The sequence below is a fragment of the Diceros bicornis genome, chromosome 2 (genome assembly GCF_020826845.1).
Source record: "Diceros bicornis minor isolate mBicDic1 chromosome 2, mDicBic1.mat.cur, whole genome shotgun sequence".
NCBI lineage: Eukaryota > Metazoa > Chordata > Mammalia > Perissodactyla > Rhinocerotidae > Diceros > Diceros bicornis.
In genome coordinates, this window is record NC_080741.1 from 75,690,002 (window position 1) to 75,716,237 (window position 26,236).

The 26,236-nt window shown below is 37.4% G+C and overlaps 1 long non-coding RNA gene across 1 annotated transcript in view; it reads left to right on the forward strand.

Annotated features, from left to right (window-relative positions):
• The window catches only part of LOC131418893 (uncharacterized), an 89,187-nt gene extending 71,321 nt beyond the window's left edge, over positions 1-17,866 (forward strand). The window contains exon 4 of the long non-coding RNA XR_009223067.1: positions 17,771-17,866. This is a non-coding gene — a long non-coding RNA (uncharacterized LOC131418893). The remainder of the gene's footprint in view (positions 1-17,770) is intronic.
• The last annotated feature ends 8,370 nt before the right edge of the window (positions 17,867-26,236 follow it).

Below are 26,236 nucleotides of genomic sequence, written 5' to 3' on the forward strand. Positions count from 1 at the left end.
AGGCTTCTTTTTATAAGTGACATTTAATATAAGCCTTGAAGTAAAAAAGGAGTCAGCTTTTTAGAATGGAGAGGAGAACATTCCTGACAGAGGGAGCAACATGTGCAAAGGTCCTGAAGTAGAAATAGCATTGTGTGTTGGAGGAAATTAAGAGGTCAATATGGCTGGAACAGAGTGGTCAAGGGAGATAGTGGCATGCAAAGAGGTTAGAGAAGGAAGTAAGTGGCCAAGTAATGTCTGACCTTGTGGGCAATGATGAGAGGTTTGGATTTTATTCTAAATGGAATGTTTCTAAAAGATCACCTTGGCTGCTATACGGCAAATGAATTAGAAGTGGGAAAATCATAACAGAGAGACCAGTTAGAAGGTAGTCCAGGGGGGAGATGTTGGTGCCTTGGACTGTGTTGGTGGCAGTGTAAATGGATAGAGACATTTTTGACATATATGTAGGGGAACTTACTGATGAGTTGAATATAGGGCAAGGGTAAAGGAAAGACACCAATTCAAGGCTGACATCTTGGTTTCTGGGTCGAGGAACTGGTAGGACGGTAGTTCCATCTAGTAGATGGAGAAAAATTGGGGAGGAGAAGGTTTGTAGTGGGAAGGATGGGAATTGAAAGTCTGTATTTGCACATGTTAAATTTGAGATGCCTGTGAAACACAGAAGTAGAACTGTTGACTCTAAGTCTGGAGTTCAGAGAAGTTGGAACTGGAAAAATACATTTGGGTGACATAGTAATAAAAGCTATGGGAAAAGAAGGAAATCATGGAGGGAAAGAGGAGAGAGAAGGAAGGGGGGCCCAGTGTGAACTCTGAGAAACTCTAACATTCCCCCACAGCCTTGACAAACAAGGAGTTGAGTAGAGAGAGCACCAGACTGAAAAGTGTGTGAGTTCTGATCCCATTTCTATTTTAAATGCTATGACCTTGGGCAAGTCACTGCCTCTCTCTAACCTTCAGTATGTATATCCTTAAAGTGAGAAGTCTGAGCCCTAAATTCTCTTCAGTTGCCAAAATTCTGTGATTATCTCTCACTTGATAGTAGGCTCATTTTCCAACTTTGGCCATTATCTTTAACTTCCTTTACTTACCTAGAATTGGCATACCCAGAATAGCCTTTTCTAATTCATGATGCCAATTTTAGGTGCATTAAGTTAATATTCCTCTAAATTTTTCCTCTCCCTTGCTGATTTGTGATTTTTTTTGGCACTTTGGCTTATTACATTGCAGTTCAGTTGTGGGAGGGGGGAGGGAGAGTGTTTAGGGGGGTGGTGGGCGTCTGTGGCACAATGGAAACCGATATTAGTAGGCTTCATTTTTCATTAAAAATGAGCCTCTTTATTTTTGCCATTCCTAGTCAACTCGATTTTCCAGTTTCTTTTAATTCAGCTTTAGAGATTTGAAGAGTTCTTGTCGGTATTCTGTCTGACCTCACTTAATGTTTGCTCAGTCTAGATCATGAAGCAAGCTGAATTGACTGCCTCTCCCAGTACCCAATAGGACTTATAACCCAGGTGAAATTTAGGTTGAAAGATGCATTCCAAACTGCAATGTCGTGGATGTGTTTGCAGCAAATGAAGTTTCAGAGCATTGCTTAAGGATCTCAGGGTGATATCTGTCCTAGATATTTTTTTCTTAACAAATTAACACTCTCAAATTATTCACATTGGAATGATTTTTTAACAAAGTGCCTTTGCTATTCTGTCACAATGCTTTATTGCTAATTTTTCTTGTGAGATGATTCTCTCTGTTGCTTTTGCTTTTATTTCACAATGGGCCATCTGAACCTGCTGACAAACTTGGAAAAAAATGAAAAAAAAAGAGTTCATGCTGAAAAACAAAGGTTATTGGTTAGTGAAGAATGATAGATAAAATAGCAATTAGATGTCATATAATAGACCTTTGTTTTTGCCCAATAAAGACTCTGAAACTGACATTGGGTCATCTCAGCAAAGAAGGGACACAATTATTACGTTAATGATAATTTTCCTGTGATAGGTAAGGTCATGTCAGCAATTTATTTATTCTACACTTCAAGACTCTAGTCATGACTGATATGGTTATTAGAGAAAGAAGAGGTTTAGATTAAATGAAAACAATTACTCCTTGTTATATCTTGGGTGATTCAGCTAAATTAACAGTAGTGTTAAACACGTAATGCAGAAAGTGGTGAGAGGATGTGAGCGGTAACATGATTGTGCTCAGGTGAAATGGAACATTATTAATCTAATATTGGATTTTTCATCATGGTCCTGGAACTCTACATGGAAATCCTTTCAAATTCTCCAAAATATACCCAGCTGGGATTGGCGTCAATATCTGTATTTATATGAAGCAAACATTTCCAAACTGTATTATGTGAGTTTGGCTGTATTATTTGCATTCCCACCTGTTGTGAGTTGAATGTACCTGTGAATGTGACCCTGTTTGGAGAAAGAGTCCTTGTAGATGCAATCAAAAGAAGGATCTTTAGATGAAATCATCTTGTATTAACTGGATGGGTCCAAAATCCAATGACAAGTGTCCTTATAAGAAGAGAAGACACAGACATACAGGGTATAAGGCCATGTGAAGACAGAGACAGAGATTGGAGTGATTTGTTTATAAGCTAAGGAACACCAAGGATTGCCAGCAGCCACCAGAAGCTAAGAGAAAGTTATGGAATGGATTCTCCCTCAGAGCCTCCAAAGCTTGCTAACACCTTGATTTTAGACTCTTTGTTTCCAGAATTGTGAGATAATACATTTCTGTTGTTTTAAGCTACCTGGTTTGTGGTAATTTGCTACAGCAGCCCTAGGAAACTAATATACACCTTCTATTAAGCATTCTGTAGGGGGCAGCGTGCTAGAGTAGAAAGGCATTGGACTTAGAGTTAGGAAACATAGGTTCTAAGCTTAATGCTGCTACTAGTAGCTATGTGACTTTGAGTGTGTCACAACCTCTCTCTGTACTTCAGTTGTTTCATCTATAAAAAGAAGACTTGGACTTCTCTTTTAAGCCATTCTAAGTCTAGCCCTATAAAAAACTAGAAAAAAAAACTAGAAAAAAAACTATAAAAAAAAACTAGAAAACGGTACAAAACATAAAATAATGATTTTGGATATTGGACAACAGGCAGTGTAGGAGTGTGTTCACTGAGAGAAGGGAAAAAAAGATGAGCCCTAAGATTACTCTAGCTTTTGGCTTGCAGGCACTTTCTGCACTGTGCCCCAGAGAGGAGGAACCAAAGCAAAGCCCAGTGGTATTGCTGAGTTGGAGAGAAACCTTGGAATTTGTGGAGGACTAGGGCACTGGAATTTGTAATATAGAGCATCAGAGAGGAGAGAATTATGCAGAAAAGTAGCTTCAGAAATCTGCACAGTGATTTCCTTGAATCTTTGCTGGTTATTAAGATGTAAATACATACGGTGAACTACATAATCTCAGGCAGTGGAATGGCTGGGTAGTTGTGAACTACATGATTTCCATATCTCACACAGCCTGGGAGCTATTCAAGTTCCAATCAGCTGTATTGGAGAGACTGCAATGAACATCTGACATATCATTAGAGAACCCAGAAGTGTTATGTCTTAGTAGTAGGACTAAACTAGCTCTAAAATAAAGGCCACTCTTGATCACCCTTAACAGGGCAGAAAAATAAGCCTTGAAAAGATTAGGCCCATTTGCAAGTCATGTTAACTGCTTGCCAAAACAAACTTCAACACTCTTTACAGGAAGGCGACAAAATCCGTACACTCAATAATAGAACAGTCATAATGTCCTTTATCTAATTAAACATTATTAGACATTCTAAGTAGCAGGAAAATGTGACATAACCAGGAGACAAATAAGTTAGTAGAATCTGACTTAGGAATGATAGAAACAATGAATTAGCAGACAACAATTTTAAAACAGTTCTGTTAAATATGCACAGAGATTTAAGTGAAAATATGAATTTAATGAAGAGATAAGTGGAAAATATATTAAAAAATAGGACTTCTAAAACTGATAGACACAATATCAGAAATAAAAAATTAACTGGTGAGTATAACAGCAGATGAGACCCTCCACCTCCACCCCAGAAAAAAAGATCATTGAATTTGAAGACACAGCAGTAGAAACTATTAAAACTGAATCACAGAGAGAAAAAAAGTTTTAATAATAATGAACAGAATCTCAGTGAGCTTATGGGACCACAAGCTGTCTAACATATGTAATTGGAGTTCCAGAAAGAAAGGACAGGATAGGGACATAAAAAAAATAATGGCTGAAAAATCTCCAAATTTGAAGAAATCTCTAAATCTACTGATCCAAGAAGCTCAATGAGCTCCAAGCAGAATAAACACAAAGAAAACTACACCAAAGTACATCATAATAAAATTATTGAAAACCAGTAATAAAAAAGTCTCAAAAATAGCCAAAGAAAAAAGACACCTTACACACAGAGGAACAAAATAAGAATAATCACTGATTTCTTGTTAGAAACAATGCAATCCAGAAGAAAATAGAATGATGTCTTTAATATGCCAGGCAGAAAAAAACTATCAACTTAGAATTCTATATCCAGTGAAAATATCCTTCAAAAATGATTGTGAGGACCGGCCCCGTGGCTTAGTGGTTAAGTGCGCGCGATCCGCTGCTGGCGACCCGGGTTTGGATCCCCGGCGCACACCGACGCACCACTTCTCCGGCCATGCTGAGGCCATGTCCCGCATACAGCAACTAGAAGGATGTGCAGCTATGACATGCAGCTATCTGCTGGGGCTTTGGGGGGAAAAAATAAGAAAAAAAAAAAAATATTGTGAAATAAAGAAATTTTCACACAACCAAAAGCTTAGAGGATTCATTGCCAGCATATTTACACTCCAGGAATTGATTAAGGAAGTTTCAGGATGAAGGAAGATGATACCAGCTGGAACCTTCAACTTACAAAATGAATGAAGGGTTCAGGATATGGTACATATGTGGGAAAATGCAAAAGACTTTCTTTCCTGATGTATATATTTCTTTGAAAAATAATTTTCTTTATAGCAAAAGTAATAATGTATTGTGGAGTTTGTAACATATATAGGAGTAAAATATGATAATAACACAGCAGATAGGAGAAAGAAATGGAAATATTCTGTTGTAAGAGTCTTACATTATATGTGAAATAGTTTGATATTATTCGAAGGTAGAATGTGATAAAACGAAGATGGATATTGCAATCCCCAGAGCACCAAAGTTGTATTATTGTAATAGCCTCCTAACTAATCTCCTTGCTTCTGTCCTCAATTTTGCAGCAAAGTTAGATCATATCACGCCACTGTTCAAAATCTCTAAAGACTTCCCATATAAGAGCAAAAGCTCAAGCTTTATAAACCTGTACTTAATCTAATCTAAAACTATTTCTCTGACCTCATCTCTAACCTCTGCTCGCCTCACTCACTCCACTCCAGCCACACGGGCCTCCTTGCTGTTCTATGAACCTGACTGGTAAGGTCTCTCCTTGGGGTCTTTGCACTTGCTCTTTCCTTTGCCTCTAACACTCTGCATCCCAAATATCTGGCTTACTCCTCTTCCTCCTTCAAATCTTTTTTTCAGACTTTACTTTCTCACTAGTATTTTCCCTGAACACTGATTTAAAATTGCAAACCTACCATTTGCTCTCCTGCCATTCGTCATACCTCTTCATTTTCTTATAGTAATTGTAGTACTTCTGTTTTCCTTGTAGTACTTTTCCTTGGCTTAATTTTCCTTGTAGTACTTTTTATTTTCTAAGGTATTATAAATTCTACTTGTCTGTTTTATTTATTGTCAGTCTTTCTCCCCAGAGTCCATTACAACATAACCTTTATATGAGCAGGTTTCCTTTTTTCTTTCTTTCTTTCTTTCTTTCTTTCTTTCTTTCTTTCTTTCTTTCTTTCTTTCTTTCTTTCTTTCTTTCTTCCTTCCTTCCTTCCTTCCTTCCTTCCTTCCTTCCTTCCTTCCTTCCTTCCTTCCTTCCTTCCTTCCTTCCTTCCTTCCTTCCTTCCTTCCTTTCTTTCTTTCTTTCTTTCTTTCTTTTTTTTGTTTACTGATGCATCCACAGGGCCTACAATAGTGCCTCATATGTAGTAGGTGCTCAATCAATATTTGGTTGAATGACAGGATCTGCAACCAAAAGCTTGGGACCTCCAGAAAGAGCACCAAGACTCCTTTTCTTTGCAGTAGCTGACCCTGTGTAATGGGCCCTGTACGCCAGTGTATAGACTATGGCGCTTTCCCTGCCCTCTTGAGCAATTTCCTCATTATTTCCCTGTCCTCACTTGCCTCAAGGCTGCAAGGGATCGGGAAGATGTTGCCTATCACAAAAAGAGAGACTTGAGAGCCTGCTCTGGGCTTTTTTATTTGCCTTCACAAATATAACAACCTGTTTTTGTCTTTAAAGCATTTGTGCGTCTGGAAAGTGGCCACTCTGAGAAGGCCGGTTTTTCTGTGTTTCAAAGGGAACTTGTGGTCTTTTTTGGGTCTTGATTTTTATCTTTTGGAAAAGTCGGCGCCTGCAGCTCTGTTGCACTCGAGGCTTGGAATCTTTCATCCCTGACAGTAGGAGGATAAAAGGGGGCTCACCGTGGTCTACTAGGGAGCCTGTCTTCAGCTTCAGGCAGCTCTGGATGTAAGCCAAAGCCACAAAGCAAAATGACCACAAGACTCTTGTTCTTTCCTGGGACCAGGGTTGAGGAAAGATAGAGCCCTGTTTGTCCCACACTAATTAATTTATTTTGCAGACACAGCGTTTAGAGGGGCAAGGTAGTCTCCAGAGAGAATTTGTTTCCCAGTTTGCCTCTTTGCCCCATGGATGGAGCTCTCGTGGGAGAGCCCAGAGAACTTTGATCACAGCCTCAGTCTTTAGCAGCCATGTTCCTGAATGTCTAGGGCATGGAAAGGAAAGGGCAGCACAAGACAAATGGGCAGACGTTGAATGGTCCAAGGTACAGTTTGAGACTAGAGCCTACATCATTATTAATGATTAAGTACCTTTTAGTTAATGCTTTTGCACCATATCTGAAGGTTAAGAGATTAGGTGGCTATTTGTTGTTTTAAGCTGGCTTTATCTGTACTTGCATCCAGAAAATGAATAGTGGTAGTTTCCATTAGTAAATTTAATTTTCTTTTGAGTTGATTATCAAAATAGCCATGCTTCTCCATTCCCCTAACATATTCAGTGCAGCTGACTCACTAGATTCATTTCCTTAGTGGTAATGGATAAGACTTTCTGAGCTCAGGACTTCTGAGCATCTGCTGAAGGGTAGAGGTGCTAGCTATTGTGCCAGCAGGGGACAAACTAAATTTTACCCTCCCTTTCTTGACCCTTTCCCCAGGCTTGAGCTCATTTCTTGGCATCCTGGAAGGATAGCACTTTGTGAAATAGAAATGAAAAAGACAGGGTGAGACAAATTCTGTGTTGCTGTGTGGTTAGAATAGGGAGGAAGGGCTTGGACTACAGGGTAAAAGATACAATCAAGTTGATAACTGAGGTAAAGATATCACATGTCTCACTTGTTTTAACCAGAGTCTTATTTTAAGATTAGAGATGCTTTTATCTTCATAAAAGATTAATTGTCCAAACAATTTGTAAAAGGTATCAGATGATTTCAGTATGCCTCTGATGGTCTAATTTTATTTTTTGCTTAAGACTCTTGATTGCAACTGACAGAAATTCAACTCTTATTAGCTTGAATAATAAGAGAAAATTGGTTGGCTCACATAACTTTGAAGTTAAAGGTTATAATGTCTTCAGGCACAGCTGGATTCAGGGGCCCAAGTGAGGTTATCAGGACTTGTCTCTCCCTCACTTATGTTTCTCTCTGTGAATCTCATACTTTCCTATAGAGTATAGGCTTTTCTCATGTAGCAGGGAATATGGGGCTAGCAGTGTTTGATTCACATCTCTCTGGCTCAGTGACTCAAAGTCCAAGCCTTTCCTCCATCAGCTCTAAATCTGAAAATCCTTAGGGAGAAGACTTTGCATCACATGCCTGGGTCTGAGGCCAAGGAGGCAGAGTATTATGATCCTCAGTCCTATTAGATTCATACATTTAAATTTGGGGAAACATTGTTAAGCTTGGGTAGCGATTTTACAGTTAATTTTTATTTTGTTCTTTTGCTTACTTATACATAAAATATCACTTTAAAAAAGGGAGCATTTTCACTGGCTGAATAAGATGGTCACGTAAATAGATGCTGACCCCAATACCAAAGCTGAATAATTTTATCTCCTTATTATCATTTGCTTGTCACAATATCTCTTGGGGGTGAGTAGGGCTAGAATCATCTCAATTTTGCATTTAAGGAAACTGAAGCTTAGAGAAGTTAAGAAATTAGTCAGTACTGTTAGGAGAACCAAGTAGGAGAGCAAAAGAAATTTAATGTATACTCTCTTTTATGTCCATTTTTTGAGGTTAACATTTTATGGGTCAGAATGAAACATTAAAATATAACATACTCTATATAGTGTTATCAACAGCAAAATTTTAAAATATGAACTAGGCTTCTCCTACTTTTATATCTCAATTTTCTTAACTTTTCTAACTTCTACTTTACTCCCCGTGGAATGAATAAGAATTGATAAACCAAAAAGTATTTACTGAGCCCTTCTTTCGACCTAAAAGTTCTTAAAGGCAGAAGTCTTATCTTAATTTCTTGGATAACCCACAATAACTAACACAGAGGCTTACATAACAGAAAATACTTGCTGAATGAATATACAAATGAATGAATGAATAAGCAAATGAGTGAGTAAATGACTGAATAAGTCAGTGAAAAAAAAAGCCATTGTCTATTCTGAGTTTCCTATTTTACTGGGCTGTGAGTATGAGAAAAAGATGCCCAGCCACAAGAGAAAAGCAATCTCTTCATTTATTCTCTTGCTTTGAAAGTTGCATTTTGCTATATTATTCCTAACACTCTCTTTTCAAAAGGAATATTGTGGCTCTTTAGATGATCTATTGCTGCATAACTAACGACCCCAAAACATAGTGATTTAAAATAACAACAACCATTTATTATCTCTCACTATTCTATGGACTGACTGTATGCTTCTGAGTGGTTCTTTTGCTCTGTGTGGTGTTGATTTGCGCTGCAGTGGTCCTGTTGTTTGACTGGCTTGGGATTGTCAAGACGTCTTACAACATGGCTGGCATTTGGTGTTGGCTGTTGGGGCTGTTGACTGAAATATCTTGATTCTTCTTCATGTGGTCTCTCATGTATCTTGGGTTTCTCACTCCATGGCAGAAAAGTACCAAGAATTTTCCAAGAGCATGATAGCAAAAGCTATAGATCTCCTTAGCTCAAGCCTTGAAAGTGACTCAGTTTTTTCCACCACATTCCACTGGGCAAAGAAAGTCACAGGACAAGCCCAGATTCAAGGGGAGAGGAAATGGGTTTCGCTTCTCAATGAATAGAGTGACAAAGAATTTGCAGCCATCTTTCTACTACAGTGGCATATGTTTAGGGAAAAGATTCATTCGTTGAATGCACACATATATGAATGACTGAATGAAAAATATAGAACATGTCTGAATTCCAATCTTGGCCCCATCATTTACTTAATGTGTGATCTGGCCAAGTTATTTAAACTTGCCCAGCCTCGGTTTTCTCAGCTGTGAGTAGCGTTGTTTTGAGGATTAAATGAGGTCATGCATATAAAGTTCGCAGCCCTGTGACTCAGGTTCATAGTACAGTAGTCCTTACTTATCCCTGGTTGTGTTTTCCATGGTTTCAGTTACCTGCAGTCAAGTGTGATCTGAAAATATTAAATGGAAAATTTCAGAAATAAACAGTTCGTAAGTTTTAAATTATACACTGTTCTGAGTAGCATGATGAAATCTTGTGCCATCCCACTCTTCTGCCTGGGACGTGACTCATCCGTTTGTCCAGCGTATCCAAGCTATGTATGCCACCCAATTATTAGTCACTTAGTAGCCGGCTAGGTTATCAGATTGACTATCTGGGTATCACAGTGCTTGTGTTCAAGTAACCCTTATTTTACTTAATAATGGCCCCAAAGCTCAAGAGTAGTGATGCTGGCAATTTGGATATGCCAAAGAGAAGCCATAAAGTGCTTGCTTTAAGTGAAAAGGTGAAAGTTCTCCACTTAAGGAAAGAAAAAAAATCATATGCTGAGGTTGCTACAGTCTACGGTAATTTTTATTACAGTATATTGTTATAATTGTTCTATTTTATTTTTAGTTATTGTTGTTAATCTTTTATTGTGCCTAATTCATAAATTAAATTTTATCATATATATGTATGTATAGGAAAAAACATAGTACATACAGGGTTTGGTACTATCTACAGTTTCAGGCATCCACTGGGCACCTTGGAATGTATCCCCCAAGGATAAGGGGGGACTACTGTGTGTATTCAAGAAATTGTTAACCATCGTTGTTTTTTATTGTTATTATTACTGTTGTTATTAAAAAATAAAAGTCAACTAAATTTTATTTGATTACAGACAAGCGTATGATACCTCCCTGGGAATACCTTGCTGGAACAATGTTTGGCATGAGAATTTCTTATACTGGAGGATTGATCCTTAGTCTTCTATTTATGTAATTAAATCACTGGTCACCCTCATGCTGCAGGCTTCACACAGACAGAAATGAAACATTAGAACCATTAGTAGGTCATTGTGATCTTTCAGATGCCCGTGAATAGGTAAAACTCTCTTATGGCTTTGATTACAAGGGTTAATTTGGGTTGTTCAATTCTAATAATAACAGCCAATTAAATATTTCCATTTGGAGGGCAAATGGTGTGAAAGAATGAACATATCTGTGTATCTTTAAGTTGATAGAGTATACATATAATTTGACAAAATCACTTCATAGATAGAGCTGTAAAGTGATACTGGGCTAGAAACAAGCATTTGAACACATAATAGATGTGCAATTTATTCTGCCAGTATCTTCCTCTTGTTGTGGATAAAGGCTGAATGTTAGTTGATATCCATAGCAGAAAAGAAACAATGATTAAAACCCTTGCCACCCAAATTTGTTCCTCTTGCATCTTATCCATCTTGTGTAAATAGCTCAAACCAAAAACATGACCCCTTTCTTTCTTTCAGTCCAGCCCAGAAGCTAGTCATCTAAGACCTAGCTTCAAATATGTATTCTGATTTGACTACTTCTCTCCATTTTTCTCTTATCATCCTAATCCAAAGCTCATCATCTTGAGCCTAGATTATTATGATAGCTCCTAACTGATACCTCCTACTTCCACTTTTGCCTCCCTACTATCCCTTCTTTGCACAGCCACCTGAAAGTTCCTTTAAAATCTCCCAGTGGCTTCCCATTACAGTCGGCCCTCTGTATCCGCGGGTTCTGCATTTGGGGATTCAACCAACTGCGGATCAAAAGGCCTATGATGGTTGTGGCTGTACTGAACATGTACAGACTTTTTTTTTCTTGTCATTATCCCCTAAACAATACCATGTAACAATTATTTACATTGTATTGGGTATTATAAGTAATCCAGAGATGATTTAAAGTATAAGGGAGGGGCTGACAGTGTCAAGATGGCAGCGTAGGCAGACTCTGAACTCACCTCCTCAGTGGACACAACAAGTTTACAACTACTCTTGGAACAATTACCCCTGAGAGAGAACTGAAAACTGGATAAAAAGAACCCCCTCAACAAGGGACAGTGCTGACTGAGGTGGACGATGTAGAAATTCCTTTCTGGAGAGAAAAAAGCCAGTTTCACAAGCTGTGACACTTCACGGCTGGCCAGGAGCAATCTTAAAGTATGAAGCCTTCCCTTGAGGAGCGGGGGATCTCAGCAGAGGAGCATTACCATTGTAAGCAGCTTTTGGACTCAGCACAACCAAGACAAGTGTCCTAATACCTGGCTTTGCTAGCTACTAACAACAATGAGGAATACCACCGGAAAAGCTGTCAGACATAAGGGAAAATAAGCATGCTCTTAAAGGGTCCATGCACAAATTCACCCATTTTGGAAAGCAACATAAAATCACCAGAAAGAAAGGTGCATGGTACTTTGGTGAAAAGAGACTCACCAGATAGGCTTTGTGTGCATCTCGGTGAAAGGTGAGACCTCTCCAAGGACTGAGACATTGGTGGCAGCTGTTGTGACCTAGTACAGGCATGCTGATACAGACACTGGCAGACACCATTGGAGTTCTTCCCCTGGCCTGTTAGCCCAGGGTCTGCCCCACCCACTAGAGCACCAATATAATCCAGCCCAGGCAGGGCAGGCAGCCCACCCTAGGGACCAGTCCCACCCAACAGCAAGCCCTCAGGCAACTTGTGGGCCTGCATAGGTGGAGTGCCTGAAAACTCTGCAGCCAGGCGAGTGGGTCCACCTCTGCGTGGTAGGGTGCACACGAGGAGTGGGTAGGGTGTACGGGGCATTGGTGGAGCATGTGGGGCCTCTGCAGTGGGGCGACTGGGTCTACTTCAGTGCATCAGGGTATGCTCATGGGGCAGGACTGTGTTCCTGGGGTGTGTGGCCCTGTGGGCGGTGGGGCTATTCAGCTGCAGCAGACTTATGCTTCTCAAACCACCACATAGGAGATTGGCCACACCTTCCAAAGCCTGAAACAATTGGATACTCCCATGCCTGGGGCTGCCCCACTCAGCTGCAATCTTGAGAGAACTGACAACAGCCTTGCAGGCAGGAGGCCTCCAGCAATTATAAACCCCTGAGCCTAGCAACAAGCCATTGCTGGGGGCCTACTCACTTAACAGAAAAACTGCAACAGGAACGTGCTATTAGACCTTGCAGCCAACTGTGCTGGGGCTCCCCACACCTGACAAAGTGACTGAAGGGTCCACACGTAACTGAGCATTACAACCAGCTGGCCAGGGGGACAGCCTAGCCTCTCTGGGCACCTACAGCAAGAGCAACTCTGCCATAACAGAAGGACACACATAGCCCACACAGGGGACACTCCTAGAACATTTGAAACTGGTGACGAGAGGGAAGCACACTACTGGGCCTCATAAGGCATCTCTTACATAAGGCCACCTCTCCAAGATTGGGAGATGTAGCTAACCTACCTAATACATAGATATAAGCACAGAGAAATAGGCAAAATGAGGAGACAAAGGAATATGTTCCAAGTAAGGGAAGAGGATAAAACCCCAGAAAAAGAACTAAATGAAGCAGAAATAAACAATATACCTGATAAAGTGTTCAAACAAAAAGTCATAAGGATGCTCACTGATCTTGGAAGAAGAATGGATGAACTCAGTGAGAACTTCAACAAAGAACTGGAAAATATAAAAGAGAACCAATCAGAAATGAAGAATAAGATACTGGAAATGAAAATTTTACCAGAGGAACTCAATAGCAGAGTAGATGATACAGAAGGACAGATCAGTGAGCTGCACGAATGACTAGAGGAAATCACCCAAGCTGAACAGATAAAAGAAAAAAGAATTAAAAAGAACGAGGACAATCTAAGGGACTTCTGGGACAACATCAAGTGTACTAACATCTGTATTATAGGTGTCCCAGAAGGAGAAGAGGGAGGCAAAGGGGCAGAGAACTATTTGAAGAAATAATAGCTGAAAACTTTCCTAACCTAAAGAAGGAAACAGACATCCAGGTACAGGAAGCACAAAGATCACCAAACAAGATAAACCCAAAGAGGCCCACACCAAGACACATTATCATTAAAATGTCAAGAATTAAAGATAAAGAGAGAATCCGAAAAGCTGCAAGAGAAGGGCAACAAGTTACATACAAAGGAAACCTCATAAGGCTATCAGCTGACTTCTCAGCAGAAACCTTACAGACTAGAAGAGAGTGGCACAATATATTTAAAGTGCTGAAAGGAAAAAACCTACAGCCAAGAATACTCTACCCAGCAAGGTTATCATTCAGAATGGAAGGAGAGAGAAAGAGTTTTCCAGACAAGCAAAACCTAAAGGAGTTTATCACCAAGAAACCAGCCTTACAAGAAATGCTGAGGGACTTATTTAAGTGGGAAAGAGAAGACCACAAATAGGAATGAGAAAATTATCCAAAAAAAAAAACCCAATAAAATCACTAATAAAGGCAAAAATACAGTAAAGGTAGCAGATCAACTACCTATGAAGATGATATGAAGGTCAAAGGACAAAAATACTAAAATTATCTATTTCCATGATGAGAGAGTAACAGATACACACACACACACAAAAGAGGTTAGATATGATATCAAAAACATAAAATGTGGGAGGAGAGGAGAAAAAAAGTAGAGCTTTTAGAAAGAGGTCAAACTAAAGAGACCATCAACTTAGTATAGATTGCCATATACATACGTTATTATATATGAAGCTCATGGTAATCTCAAATCAGAAACCTATAATACACAAAAAATTAAGAGAAATGAACCCAAACATAATATTAAAGAAAGCCATCAAACCACAACTATTAGAAATAATCAACAACTACAGCAAAGTTGCAGGGTACAAAATCAACATACAGAAATCAGTTGCATTTCTATACACTAACAATGAAGTTAAAGGCAGACAGAGAAATTAAGAATACAATCCCATTTACAATTGCAACAAAGAGAATAAAATACCTAGGAATAAACTTAACCAAAGAGGTGAAAGATCTGTACACTGAAAACTATAAAACATTGTTGAAAGAAATTAAAGAAGACACAAAGAAATGGAAAGATATTCCGTGCTCTTGGATTGGAAGAATTAACATAGTTAAAATGTCCGTACTTCCTAAAGCAATCTACAGATTCAATGCAATCCCTATCAAAGTTCCAACAACATTTTTCACAGAAATAGAAGAAAGAATCCTAAAATGTATATGGAATAACAAAAGACCCCGAATAGCCAAAGCAATCCTGAGAAAAAAGAACAAAGCTGGAGGTATCACACTCCCTGATTTCAAAATATGCTACAAAGCTATAGTAACTAAAAAGCATGGTACTGACACAAAAACAGACACACAGATCAATGGAACAGAGTCAAGAGCCCAGAAATAAACCTGAACATCTATGGACAGCTAATATTTGACCAGGAAGCCAAGAACACACAACGGAGAAAGGAAAGTCTCTTCAATAAATTGTGCTGGGAAAACTGGACAGCCACATGCAAAAGAATGAAACTAGACCATTTTCTTACACCATGCACAAAAATTAACTCACAATGGATTAAAGGCTTAAATATAAGACCTGAAACCAGGAAATGTCTAGAAGAAAACATAGGCAGTGCGCTCTTTGACATCAGTCTTAGCAGCGTATTTTCAAGTACCATGTCTGACCAGGCAAGGGAACTAGTAGGAAAAATAAACAAATGGGACTACATCAGACTAAAAAGCTTCTGCACAGCAAAGGAAACCATCAACAAAACGAAAAGACAACCTAACAATTGGGAGAAGATATTTGCAAACCGTATATCTGATAAGGGGTTAATATCCAAAATATATAAAGAAGTCATACATCTCAACAACAAGAAAACTAACAACCCAATTAAAAAATTGGGCAAAAGATCTGAACAGACATTTCTCCAAAGAAGATATACAGATGGCCAACAGGCACATGAAAAGATGCTCAACATCACTAATTATCAGGGAAATGCAAATCAAAACTACAATGAGATATCACCTCACGCCATCAGAATGGCTGTAATTAACAAGACAGAATAACATGTGTTGCCTAGGATGTGGAGAGAAGGGAACTCTCATACACTGCTGGTGGGAGTGTAAACTGGTGCAACTACTATGGAAAACAGTATGGAGATTCCTAAAAAAATTAAGAATAGAACCACCATACAATCCAGCTATTCCACTGCTGGGTATCTATCCAAAGAACATGAAAACATGAATGTGTAAAGATACGTGCACGCCTATGTTCACTGCAGCATTATTCACAATAGTCAAGACTTGGAAGCAACCTAGGTGCCCATCAAGGGATGAATGGATAAAGAAGATGTAGTATATATACATAATGGAATACTATTCAGCCATAAAAAAGGATGAAATCTGGCCATTTGTGACATGGATGGACCTTGAGGGTACTATGCTAAGCGAAATAAGTTAGAGGGAGAAAGTGAAATACTGTATGATCTCACTCATAAATAGAAGAGAAAAACAACAACAAATAATCACATAGAGACATAGATTGGATTGATGGTTACCAGAGGGGAAGTGGGGAGAGAGGAGGATGAAAGGGGTGATTAAGCACATGTGTATGGTGATGGAGTGTCATTAGTCTTTGCATGGTGAACATGATGTAATCTACACAGAAATTGAAATATAATGATGTACACCTGAAAAAAAAGGATACGAGAGGATGTCCATAGGTTATATGCAAATACTACACCATTTTATGTAAGGGACTTGAGTATCTGGGGATTTTGGTATCCATGGGGCGTCTTGGAACCAATCCCCCATGGATACAGAGGGAAGACTGTATTCTTAGAGTGGAATCTTAATTTCCTCACTTGGCTCATCTGCCCTTTGACTGCGTCTCCTTCCACTCTCCTCCATTCTGTGTGATCTCCAGACATAGCTGCTCTATTTTTGTACTTCTAATACACCAGACTCAAGGTTGTATTTGCCAAAACACTTAGGCACTTGCTGTATCTTCTGTCTGAAATTTTCTGTGATCAGTTATCTCCATAGCAGTCTCCTTCTTGTCATTAAGGCCTCAGCTTGGAGAAGCTTTCCTTGACCTTCCTTGAGTATGGAAGCTAAATCAGCACCCCCGACCCTAATAATTTTCTATAACATCCTTCACAGCTTTGTAGCGCTTACCATACTGTGCAATTATTTTGGTCATTTATTTATCATTTATTCTCTTTTTAAAATCACCAGAGCCATAATCTTGTGTTTCTTTTTTATTTAGTACTGTAACACAGCACCTAGAAGGTGCCTGGGTATAGCAGGTGCTCAATAAATATTAGCTGAATTTTTCCAGGCACCTAACAAGGCAGAAATGACCACTACCTTCATGAAACTTATGCTTCTTTAGTCAATTACACTCATATGTTTATTTTTTAAAAGTGTTATGACTTATTAATCAGTGCTGAGAATATATAAAAGTAACCTAGTATTCCCAGGCACTTGAATTAAATTCGCATTCCTATTTTCGCTGGTTGATCTTCCTTCCTGCTGATTTTAGTGATTGTTCTGCCGATAGGCTAGACAATGTGTTAGAACAATATAAAGGCTGTCATTTTCAGGTCCAGGGTTGTCATATTTTATTGATGTTGGATTTGTAGATGATACTTAATAGAAAATGAAAAGCTCTATAGGTTTTTCACTTTTCAAAATTTGCTTTCAGTGAGTCAGAGTAAGAGATCAGAAAGATTTTTAAATAAACTTATTGAACGAATGACATGAGAGCTGAAAAGTGAGCCAATCTATAGTTTTCTTCCTGGCTTTGAAATGGTCTTTCATTATTCGCAAATAATCTTTCTAATTATTATACTTTATGAAAATAGGTTTTCAAATAGTACTTAAGTATTCAGTTTGGGGGTCTTTCAGAAGTGAACAACAATTTTTGTGTCACCATTAATGTGTGCTCATTACAACAATTTAAAATGCATTTCTTGATGTGGTTGTAATTCTTGATAGTTCAATCTGAGGTACATTTCGCATGTTCAATAGTCTTACCTTGCCACAATTTGGTAGCAAAATTAGAGCAATCATTTTTATAACTCACTGTTGCTTTAAATTTTATTTTAAATTACACAGGATTTTTTGGTAAAATTTGCTTGAAACACTGCCATATTCTTTTATCAAAAATGTATTAAGCATATCTAGAAGGATTAAAGCTGATTTCTCTTGATTCTTTCAGGGCGTTTTGGTTGAGTCACTGAAATAAAATAACCTCATAATATTGAGTGCCTACTAGATGCCAGGAGCATTAATTCAAGTTCTCACACCATAGCATTTTAAGCTAAGTATTATTTATTAGCCTCATTCTTCAGAATAGAAAACAAATTGTTAGGCAGCTGAAATAACTTGTTCAAGGTTACATAACTAATATGGCAGATTCAGAATTTAATGCAAGGTCTGCCTAGTTCCAAAAGTTTTTGATCATCTCACAATACTAAACTCCCTTCTTTAGGGTTAGTATCATCTTACATGTTCTTGATCATTTGAAATATTGGTGATGAAAACTAGAGGACACAGGAAGGGAGTTCAACGTAAGACTATTAATCTCAAAGAGAAATTCATTGGAAAATTCCTAAGTTGGGATATTAATTACTAATTGGGGACACTTGTGCAGCCATGGGATTTCATAGCAGGGGAAGGGTACCTTAGAGATGATCTTCCACTTCTAATCCAACCTCATTTTGTAGATGATGAGGTTGAGGCACTGATAGCTTAGGTTCCCACAGTGGGAAAGAGGTGGACTGGGTTAGAACAAGGCTTTCTGTCTCTAAAAGGATCTTTCAACCACTGGAAGACCATACTCTCCTGTAAGGCCAACACTGCTGAATTACTCCTCTGCCTATAATACCTACCACTATATGGTCAGGCGTATAGCTAGGAACTTTGCAACACTATCTCATTTGATTTCCATAACACTTGTTGGGACAGTTGTTATAATCCCCGTTTTACTGTAGTGAGTCCTGGAACTGAGAATGGCTAAATAACTTGTCCTGTCAATAGGTGAATTGGGGGTCCAGCCTAGGTCTATTTGACACCAAGCTGTGGTAACCCCTAGGAGCAGTTTGGAGGTAGCAATCTGATTGGAAAGGGGTTCTGGGGGTGTGGACTTGAAGGTGCATGGAATGAGGGAGATCACAAGAATCCTACCAAACCCTTGATTTAGCACTGCCAACGACTTTTCCAAGCACCCACTGCTGAGAAACTACCTTATTACATGCTCTGCTGACACCAGATACCCAGGATGCTATGCTACGCCTGATTTCAAGATCCTATGCTTTCTGTTGTTGCTGACTGTGACTGTTATAAAACATATTTTAGGCTATTTGCAGAAAGATGAGTAAATTAATTTTGAATCTGTAAGTGATCAAGTGGGTTAATTAAGCAGGAAGCTGAAGAGTAAGCTCTACTTGCCTTCTAAAAAGTAATGATATGATACGTGGGAACGGTATATGGGAATTTTTCCATTCCTATCTTTCATTACCTTTCCTTTTTCCTTGAAACTGTGTTCTTGATTCTTAATGCTCTCTTTTAGCAATGACTTTATGCGTCTTTCATTTTCTGTACCCATTCTTCCTTGTATCCCCCGTATATCAATCAATGAGCTTTGGGTGCTTCCAGGATTCTGCTTCTTTGAATCTGAGCCTGACCTGCCTTCTCTGTTATGTCTGGTGCTTCAAATCTCTAATTTTAACTCTACCTTATCTTACCACGTAAAAATGGCTATTTAGAACAAACCATTTAGCCTCTTCAAACTGTAGTGTTAGCACATGCTGAAAAGGCAGTCCGTAGTAGGACAAATGTAAAATCATTCTGGCTTGAGTTGATCAGAATCAATTAAGTAGTGAACTTATAACAAACACCAGTTTTAAGAACTTTGCCTTGGTGACATTGAAAGATAGATAAAAGACAGTTGACTTAGTTCTCATTTTATTATTTCTATTGCAACTGACTTAATGGTTTGAATGACACTAACATAGTCCTCTACACTTGGACATTTCTCAAGGATAGACATAAAATGCACATTGTTACTCTGTGTAGGAATACTACCTTTAGAATTGATGCTTGAGGACAGCGAATTGAGAGGCTGAGTTATAAGTTCTGCTGATTCTTTTCAAAATACAGATTCCATAGATGATAATGAGGATGATAATGGCAATGATGAAGACGGAGATGATAATGGTGGTGGAGATAATCATACTGGCCCTGTGTCTGAACACTTTTATTTTCTTATTTAATTCTTATAACAAATCCATGTAGTAAGTTCTGTTATTACTCTTATTATGATGTGAAGAAAGTAAGACAGTTTAAGACACTTGTCTACCATCAGGCAGTAAATGGTACTGATAAGATTCCACCCTAAGTCTGTTGTTTCCAGAGCTTGCTTTTTTTTTAATTGACTTAAATTTTTAGATCAGTTTAAGGTTCACAGCAAAACTGAGAGGGAGGTACAGAGATTTCCCATATGCCCCTGCCTCCACAAATGTATAGCCTCCCCTATTACCAACATCCCCACCAGAGTGGTACATTTGTTACAATGAGTGAACTTACATTGATACATCATAATCACCCAAAGTCCGTAATTTACATTACTATTTACTCTTGGTGTTGTACATTCTATGGGTTTTAACAAATACATAATGATATATATCTATCATTATGGTATCATGCAGAGTATTTTCACTGCCCTGAAAATGTTCCATGCTCCGTCTATTCATCCCTCCGCCACCTCCAACCCCTGGCACCCAGTGATCTTTTTACTGTCTCCATAGTTTTGCCTTTTCATTGGAATCATATACTATGTATCCTTTTCAGATTGGCTTCTTTCACTTAGTAATATACATTTATGTTTCCTCCATGTCTTTCCGTGACTTGATAGCTCAATTATTTTTAGTGCTGAATAATATTCCATTGTCTGTATGTACAACAGTTTACTTATCCATTCACCTACTGAGGGACATCTTGATTTCTTTCAAGTTTTGGCAATAACAAATAAAGCTGCTATCAACATCCGCATTCAGGTTTTGTGTGGATATAAGTTTTCAACTCCTTTGGTAAATACCAAAGAGCATGATTGCTGGATTGTGTGGTAAGAGTTTTATAAGAAACCACCAAACTGTCTTCCAAAGTGGCTATACCATTTTGCATTCCCACCAGCAATGAATGAGAATTCCTGTTGTTCCACATCCTTGGCAGCTTCGATGTTGTCAGGTTCTGAATTTTGGTCATTCTAATAGGCATGTAGTGGTATATCATTGTTGTTTTAGTTTTCATTTGCTTGATGACATATGATGTGGAGCATCTTTTCATAAGCTTATTTGCCATCTCTGTATCTTCTTTGGTGAAGTGTTTGTTAAGATCCTTGGCCCATTATTTTAATTGGGTTGTTTGTTTTCTTATTGTTGAGTTTTAAGAGTTCTTTATATATTTTAGATAACAGTTCTTTATCAGATGTGTCTTTTGTAAATATATTCTCTTAGTCTGTCTTCTCATTCTTTTCACAGTGTCTTTTACAGAGAAGAGGTTTTTAATTTTAACTAAGTCCAGCTTATCAATTATTTCTTTTATGGACTGCGTCTTTGCTGTTGTATCTAAAAAGCCACTGCCATACCCAAGGTCATCTAGAATTCCCTTATATTATCTTCTAGATTTGTAGTTTTGCATTTTATATTTAGGTCTGTGATCCATTTTGAGTTAATTTTTTGTAAAGGGTGTAAAGACTGTGTCTAGATTGTTTTTTTTTTTTTTTTGCATGCGATATCCCATTGTTTCCACACCATTTGCCGAAAGGAATATCTTTTCTCCATTATCTTACTTTTGCTCCTTTGTCAAGATCAGTTGACTATATTTATGTGGGTCTATTTCTGGGCTCTGTGTTCTGTACCGTTGATCTATCTGTCTATTCTTTCATCAATACCACACTGTCTTGATTACTGTAGCTTTATAGTCAGTCTTAAAGTTGAGTGGTGTCAGTCCTCCAACTTTGTTCTTTTTCAGTATTGTGTTAGCTATTCTGGATCTTGTGCCTCTCCATATAAACTTTAGAATCAATTTGTCAATATCCATAAAATAAATGACTGTTGTTTTGATTGGGATTGCATTGAATCTCTAGATCAATTTGAGAAGAACTGAAATCTTGACAGTATTGAGTCTTCCTACGCCTGAACATGAAATATCTCTCCATTTCTTTAGTTCATCTTTGATTTCTTTTATCAGAGCTTTGTAGTTTTTCTCATATAGATCTTGGATATATCTTGTTAGTTTCATATCTAAGTATTTCATTTTTCGAGGTGCTAATGTAAATGGTATTGTTTTTTTAATGTCAAATTCCACTTGTTCATTGTTGGTATATAGGAAAATGATTAACTTTTGTATATTAAGCTTGTATCCTGCTAATTGCTTATTAGTTCCAAGAGCTTTTTCATCGATCTTGTTGGATTTTCTACATAGATAATCATGATCTCTGTGAACAGACAGTTTTATTTTTTCCTTCCTAATTCATGTATCTTTTATTTCCTTTTCTTATCTTATTGCATTACCTAGAACTTCCAGTACGATGTTGAAAAGGAGTGGTGAGAAGGGACATCTTTGCCTTGTACCTGATCTGAGTGGGAAAGCTTTGTGTTTCTCACCATTAAATATGATGTTAGCTGTGGGTTTTTTCAAGTTAAAATTCTTTATCAAGTTGAAGAAGTTCCCCTCTATTCCTAGTTTATTGAGAATTTTTATCATGAATGGGTGCCGGATTTTGTCAAATGCTTTTTCTTCATTTATTGCTATGATCATATGATCTTTCCTTTTTAGCCTATTGATGTGATAGATTATATTTATTGATTTTCAAATGTTCAACCATTCTTGCCAGAACTTGCTCTTTTAGCCACTCTGCAATAAGGTCCTATTGAGCTTGTATAAAAGCCAACCTGGTTTCTAGGAGACTCTAGTTTATCCCAAACAGAAAGAGTTTCTTTGTACAATGTCTAAAAGACCCTTGCCCATGGTTTTAGATGCTTTTGATGATGAAAGTTTAGGATCTCAGTACATAACATGTAGATCTCTGGACCTTGACCCTGTATGTTATTTTCAGCATCATGTACCTCATTATATTTCTAGCCATAACTACTGAGAGTCATAAAAAATAATTTGGAGGAAAGCATTACAATTATTTTATCTACAGATAGTCAATCTAAGATATAAACATAATCATATGTATTCCCTACTCTCTCTCTCTCATTCTCTCTCTCTGTCTCTTTCTTTATATATATTTCCTAATATATTATATATGTAAAGTATAATATATGTAGTAAAGTATAATATATACTGAGTTTTCCAGCTTCTAATGTTTACAAATATGTACCTCATCTACAACCTATGATTCTCTTTTGCTGATTACTATTTTATTTTGTAACCTACTATTATCACTTTGGGAGTTTTGAGACTAAAGTACATAGGTCAACACCCACAATTAGCAAGTGAACTCTTTAGAATGCATATTGAGTATAAACTTCATTCTTGGCTTCAACTAGCTTTCATACTCCTATTTTCCTTTTGCTTTTCTTTATTTTATTTTGCTCTATTTTTGGCCTCTTTTAAGTTGCTTTAAAATGCTTTTAGAATAAACTGTGATATACATAAATGATAAAACATATTTACATTAGAATTCAGTATTTACACTTCACATTATTATTTATGAACTATTTAGAGATACATTTAATACTCGTAGCTTGAAAATAGTCATTTGCCTTGAGTAAGCAGAAAGAATGTTCATTGCACTTAGTTTGTTGTCTGTTTCTAACCACAAGGGACTGTGAGATGGGGGAAAAAAGAACCGAGTTGGCTTTTCATTTTTAAAATAATTTCTAAGGCTATAAAGTCTGTGGTGTATTAATTTTTCTAAACCTGTTAATAGTCTACTTAAAATGAAATAATTTTTCATCTTTAAATGTTTTAAGGAGGTGGATACAATGTCTGAAAGCATTTCTAAGAAAAAAATTTGTTTTCCTTACAAATATAGTGGGCAGCAATGTATAAGTAGTAAATGTACCATAATTTAGGAAGAAGAGCTAAAGGCTATTTTCTGTTTCAACTAGCAGTTATGAAGAGTTGGATTTTCCCTAAGGAGCTAATTATTTGCTGAGATTACTGTGGTAACAGATTTTACAAGAAGTTCGAGATCTCTGTAAATAGCCATAAAAAAAACTATAGGTGTCATTTAAATGTAACAGTTTATTTTTTTAAATGGCTGAATGTATAAATGATTTTTTAACTATGAAAAATTTTTAAATTAAAAAGTTTGAAACACACACACAAAAATTTTTATAGTCCTTATGAAGTAATATTTGGAATTTTCTGATTCTCTAGTTCCTTGGCCTACTGTTAAAAAGACAATAATGTTTTATAATTTTCCAATTGGCATACAAAGTTCACAGTCTTTCAGAAGATGACATCTTTATGTGTAAGGTACTAAAAGTTGTAGTAATGATCATTCATAATACAAAAATATATTGACACCTTAAAATACTATCTTTACGAATATTTCATGGTATCATATGTGTTTTCATGAGGTAATTATGTCCTTTCTAGAGTATGTGTCGTGTTAGTGGACATTGCTGTTTCTTGCCCCTCAGACAAGCATCCATTCTCTCTCCTGGTAAGAGAACCAGGTTTTGTGCAAGGAAAAATACTCCTTCCTTCCAATCAGTCTATATAATTTGGGTGGGCCTGAGTCTACCTTCTGACTCCAAAGGACGTGAAAACCCAGGTTGGGCCAAAGAGAAAACTCCCGTGCTATGTCAGGGATGGGTGTATGTCCCAAACCAGGTCATGATGAGGGAGTATCAGTCCTGGCACATTTTGCTGGCACTTCTGGAAAAAGGTGCTTTCTCTTCCCTAGGTTGCTAACCTGAGACGGTATAAGCAGGAAGCTTCTGTTGTTTATAATTGCAACAATATGGATAGAGTCTTTCTGAGAATACTGTGGTAGCAGAGCCCTGAAATGGAAAAAGAGAGTGTCCTGGTCATCTTTGTGGGTCATTTGAATTGTGATTGTGTCATTTACCAAAAAGGCTGGAAGATTCAGACTGGATCTTAGATTGTCTGCTGTACTGTAGATTGTAGTAGGTGATTTAATAATAATATGTAGTTTTACTAAGGTGAAACCCATGTATTTTTGTGGAGCGGATTATTAAGGCAATTATCCTGATAATTCAAGGAAGAATATCCTTAATTACTTACCTATTTCCTACTGAATTATTTGCATTAAAAAATTTTTAAATAGCAAAACAGTCTAACTTTGACTAATATTAATCTTGAATGAACAAAAGGAAAAGGGCAGCAAGATAAAGCATAAAAAGCATTAAGTTAAAAGTGAGAAAATGAATTCTGCTGGGCAGGTTTAAAAGGGAATATTCAAAAAGAATAGGGAGGAGCTCTAATGGGCAACTAGTTTAAGACACTGATGTTTGGACCAGTAGACATTCCAACCCTCCTTTGGTGTACTTTTGATTCCTCTCCATTCTCCTTAATATACTTTTACATCCTGGTGATAACTTAAGTTTTTAAATCATTAGTATTATTTCCTACAGACCTTTCTGTTTTAGAACACTTTTAAAGTTGCCTTTTGTGATGAGGATTTAATAATTTAATTAGAACTGGGATTCTTTATCGCCCCTCTCTTTGCTATGCAGGATTTATACAATTTGGGAGTTATCTGAAATTATGTCGTTTAAATATTGTGAAAGCCACATAAGGAATCTCAGTGATATCTTTGATTGACCTAAAGAAGTTGGAAATACCTGGATTCACCTGGGAACATTTTTCAATCCTAACTGGATGGGAGTGAATGTCAATCTTCTACAAGACAAGATCCTTAGATCTTTGAAAAGAGATATAAAAAGTTACCATCTTTTGCCTTTCTTGATAATGGCCCCTACTCTGATTTTTATGGGATACAGTTTGCTAAGGTTATAGCAAGGTTATAGTTGGGGGAAGGACACAGAACTGGGAGTGGATTGGGAAGATTGTTCCTATATGTAATGGTATATATATATACACATACACATATACATATATACACATTACACATAGTAACATCTTTCCAGAAATATATATGTATGTGTATATATATATATACACACACATATACCTTTATATATACCAATACATACACATATATGTATTATATACCTTTATATAGATATATATATGTCTATATATCTTTAGAGGTGTATGTATATAGGGGGAGAGAGAGAGAGAAGGTACACCTTTTTATGTGTTATTCCTTTAGATAGGGTTTGTGATGTGACCTTGCCTGCCCATATGCAATAATATGAAGAAAGTCTTTTAAGTATCTGAAAACTAGATGTGTCTTTTGTATGTTTGTCTTTTGCCTACTGACCACTTGGAGGTCAAAACTACTGAGCAGTGCCTGTTATTGGTAACAAGTTCTGTTCCTGGCTTTTTCACTATCCGGCTATGTGACCTTGGGTGAGGCACTATACTTATCTGGATATTTGCCACAAAGGTATTTTCAGTTCTAAATTTTGTATTCTCTGAGAATTTTTTTAGGTCATTCTAATATTAACACCAGAAATATTTGGGCTGAAAAGCATAGGTAGTCATATTATTTCAGTTTCTTTAGCATTTGCTCTTG